The following is a 4,685-nucleotide window of genomic DNA, read 5'->3' on the forward strand; positions in this document are numbered from 1 at the left end:
TCCCAGTTTAAAGGTTAGTTTTGCGTCTTTTACTTTCGGTTTTGTAGGCCACACCAGCTTCAAACATCTGAAAATTCTACATTTTTGCTTATGGAAAATGTATTTCACAGCAGTTTAGATCACGTGTCAAACTCATTCCACGGAGAGCCGAGCTTTCGCTCCACCCTTGTACTTGATTGACTAATTAAGGTTAGTAATTAGTATGAAACTCCCCTCACTTGGTTGTCTAGGTCTTCATTGAAAGGAAAAAACAAATACCCGCAGACACTCTGCCCTCCATGGAATGAGTTTGACACCCCTGGTTTAGATAGTATGCCTACAATGATTATCTACACCAGTGGATCCCAAAACGTTTTCACTCGGGACCCCCTTCCCCTGCGCGCGCGCCACATCCAAATGTACTTTCATATGATAATTATTATATCAAATCAATATTTGCTCATAAAGGCGTTTCCACCGCCATTTCTCGCGTAATTAATTTTACCGACACAAAAAGATGTCCATGTCCAATGAACAAATTATCTGTTGGCATTTAAAATTGAAGCCTACCGAAACTCCCTGTTTTCATCACAGCTTTCATAAATCATTTTTTTTTTTTTTTTACAAAATATGACTTTAGGTCAAATACATTAGAATCGTGCAGTGCTCTGATTTAGTTATTAGGCCTAATAGGCTGTTATTCACCTTCTAAACATAATTCTCATGTCATTAAAGGATTAAATGAATGCATGTGGGATTTTATGCTCATTACCGCACAAAAAAACTCCAATAATTTAATTAAAGGGCCAATTTGCAGTTAAAACAATAACAAAGTAGACACCCCAACGCTGTTATGGTAAAAAGCTGAGGGATGGGCCTGGAGAAATGTAACCACTCTCACATTCATAAGCATGACGGTGCAAGGACTGACCATCCACGATATTAACATTTTCTTTTGAACCAAGTTTTTAGAATGCAGTGTTTGTTTACATTTACATTGTTTACAAACATTGGAGTAAAACAATCTTATATTTTGGGTTTTGATAGGGTGTGATAGTTGAACTAAGATCATGCGGCATAAATTATATTATTCAGGAATCAATTTATATCATTCATTCTTAAGTCCAAAAATGTATGTAGCAACTGCGGATTGCCCCTTTAAATATAATATTTTATATATAAAGTATTTGCCCATTTTTTTCTCAGCATTACAATTTTAGATTTGACAGTATAGGACCAATGATTTATATCTGGGTTTATTTACACAATTGAGTAGCACACATACATTTTGGTCAAATGCAATGACACCCCCACACCACTAGACTTCAACGTTGCAAAGACCTCAGGTAATACTGCTTTCATCTCAGCTTGAGAATCTTGTTAGCTGGTTTTGTGATGTAGCAAAGATTGTTTATTATATTGACAAGATAGTAAAGTGACCGCTATAACAATGGAAATACATGTCCTCAACGATTGAAGGTGGGTGATGCGAGAGCAGGTGGGACCATTCTAGCCAATGAGAGGGCCGACACATGTGAACAACATGCTTGAACGTGTTATATGATGAGTCCTCTATCTATCTATGACAACAGGCACAACTCTGATATTAAGTCATTTTTTTCAAAGTTGCCAAAATGCCACGTCCGTATGTATATATATATATATATATATATATATATATATATATATATGTTTGTATATAGCAAGCATGAGCTAGCTAACTACGTAACTAGCTAACGTTAGCTTGTGAGTATTTTAGCTACCATGGTTAGAAGTGACTGAAATAGGGGCCTCCCGAGTGGCGCAGTGGTCTAAGGCACTGCATCGCAGTGCTTGCTGTGTCACTAGAGGTTCTGGTTCTGTCGAGTCCAGGCTCTGTCGCAGCCGGCCGTGACCGGGAGATCCATGGGGCAGTGCACAATTGTCGCAGCGTCATCCGGGTTAGAGGTGGGTTTGGCCAGCAGGGATTTTCTTCTCCCATCTCACACTAGTGACTCATGTGGCGGGCCAGGCGCAGTGCACACTGACACGGTCGCCAGGTGTATGGTGTTTCCTCTGACACATTGGTGCGGCTGGTTACTAGGTTAAGCGGGCAATGTGTCAAGAAGCAGTGCAGCTTGGCTGGGTTGTGTTTCGGAGGACGCACGGCTCTCGACCTTCGCCTCTCCCGAGTCCGTACGGGGGATGCAGCGATGGGACAAGACTGTAACTACCAATTGGATACCATGAGATTGGGGAGAAAAAGAAAATCGTCACAAAATCGGGGTAAAACCCGAACCCATCATTGAAAGATGAGACTCTCACAACAGTGTCGGTTGTTTGACTCTTTGACATCAACAAGCTTTACATCTGAACTCTCTGTCGCAGACGTCCTCATTTCGAAGAGGTCTTCTCACAAAACCGACACTCTCATGAACACAAAGGTGTCGGTTGTTCTGCTCTATGAGTCACACAAGCTTCAGTGGAGTCATTTGAAGGTAACCCTAAAAGTGCATAGGGGGTCAAATGTGCCACGAATAACATGACCAAACATGAGTCTAGATTATTTTATTTATTTGTTTTCCTATATTTCTCAGATATAGGACCACTGGCGTACCGGACACCCCTCCACAGTTACAGAGAGGGTACAAACTCACGTCCTGACCAACTAACACATACAAAACTAACAGAAAACAGGTCAGGAACGTGACACATACATACACACAGTTGAAGTCGGAAGTTTAGGTACACCTTAGCCAAATACATTTAGACTCAGTTTTTCACAATTCCTGACATTTAATCCTAGTAAAGATTCCCTGTCTTAGGTCAGTTAGGATCACCACTTCATTTTATGTCAGAATAATAGTAGAGAGAGTGATTTATTTCAGCTTTTATTTCTTTCATCACATTCCCAGTGGGTCATAAGTTTACATACACTCAATAAGTATTTGGTAGCATTGCCTTTAAATTGTTTAACTTGGGTCAAACATTTCGGGTAGCCTTCCACAAGCTTCCCACAATAAGTTGGGTGACTTTTGTCCCATTCCTCCTGACAGAGCTGGTTTAACTGAGTCAGGTTTGTAGGCCTCCTTGCTCGCACATGCTTATTCAGTTCTGCCCACAAACGTTCTATAGGATTGAGGTCAGGGCTTTGTGATGGCCACTCCAATACCTTGACTTTGTTGTCCTTAAGCCATTTTGCCACAACTTTGGAAGTATGCTTGGGGTCATTGTCCATTTGGAAGGCCCATTTGCAACCAAGCTTTAACTTCCTGACTGATGTCTTGAGACTGATTCAAAATATACATAATTTTTCTTCTTCATGATGCCATCTATTTTGTGAAGTGCACCAGTCCCTCCTGCAGCAAAGCACCCCCACAACATGATGCTGCCACCCCCGTGCTTCACGGTTGGGATGGTGTTCTTTCACTTGCAAGCCTCCCCCTTTTTCCTCCAAACATAGCGATGGTCATTATGGCCAAACAGTTCTATTTCTGTTTCATCAGACCAGAGGACATTTCTCAAAAAAGTATGATCTTTGTCCCCATGTGCAGTTGCAAACCATAGTCTGGCTATTTAATGGCAGTTTTGGAGCAGTGGCTGAGGCTGAGCAGCCTTTCAGGTTATGTCGATATAGGATTCGTTTTACTGTGGATATAGATACTTTTGTACCTGTTTCCTCCAGCATCTTCACAAGGTCCTTTGATGTTGTTCTGGGATTTATTTGCACTTTTCGCACCAAAGTACGTTCATCTCTAGGAGACAGAATGCATCTCCTTCCTGAGCGGTGTGACGGCTGCGTGGTCCCATGGTGTTTATACTTGTGTACTATTGTTTGTTCAGATGAACGTGGTACCTTCAGGCGTTTGGAAATTGCTCCCAAGGATGAGCCAGACTTGTGGAGGTCTACAATTGTTTGGATTTCTTTTGATTTCTCCATGATGTCAAGCAACGAGGCACCTCAGTTTGAAGGTAGACCTTGAAATACATCCACAGGTACACCTCCAATTGACTCAAATGATATCAAAAAGCTTATCAGAAGCTTCTAAAACCATGACAGAATTTTCTAGAATTTTCCAAGCTGTTTAAAACCTTTCTAGGACACACGTTCCGCTAGCGGAACCCCCCCAACATTCCGCTGAAAAGGCAGCGCGGGAAATTCAAAAATATTTTTTTGAAATATTTAACTTTCACACATTAACAAGTCCAATACAGCAAATGAAAGATAAACATCTTGTTAATCTACCCATCGTGTCCGATTTTTAAAATGTTTTACAGCGAAAACACAACATATATTTATGTTAGATCACCACCAAATCCAAAAAACACACAGCCATTTTTCCCAGCCAAAGATAGTCACAAAAGCAGAAATAGAGATAAAATTAATCACTAACCTTTGATAGTCTTCATCAGATGACACTCATAGGACATCATGTTACACAATACATTTCTGTTTTGTTCGATAATGTGCATATTTATATCCACAAATCTCGGTTTACATTGGCGCCATGTTCAGAAATGCCTCCAAAATATCCGGAGTAATTACAGAGAGCCACGTCAAATAACAGAAATACTCATAAACTTTGATGAAAGATACATGTTTTACATTTAATTAAAGATACACTTGTTCTTAATGCAAGCGCTGTGTCAGATTTTTTTTTAAACTTTACGGAAAAAGCATACCATGCAATAATCTGAGACGGCGCTCAGAAATACACAACATTTCT

Source organism: Salvelinus namaycush, chromosome 5, assembly GCF_016432855.1.
Source record: "Salvelinus namaycush isolate Seneca chromosome 5, SaNama_1.0, whole genome shotgun sequence".
Lineage (NCBI taxonomy): Eukaryota > Metazoa > Chordata > Actinopteri > Salmoniformes > Salmonidae > Salvelinus > Salvelinus namaycush.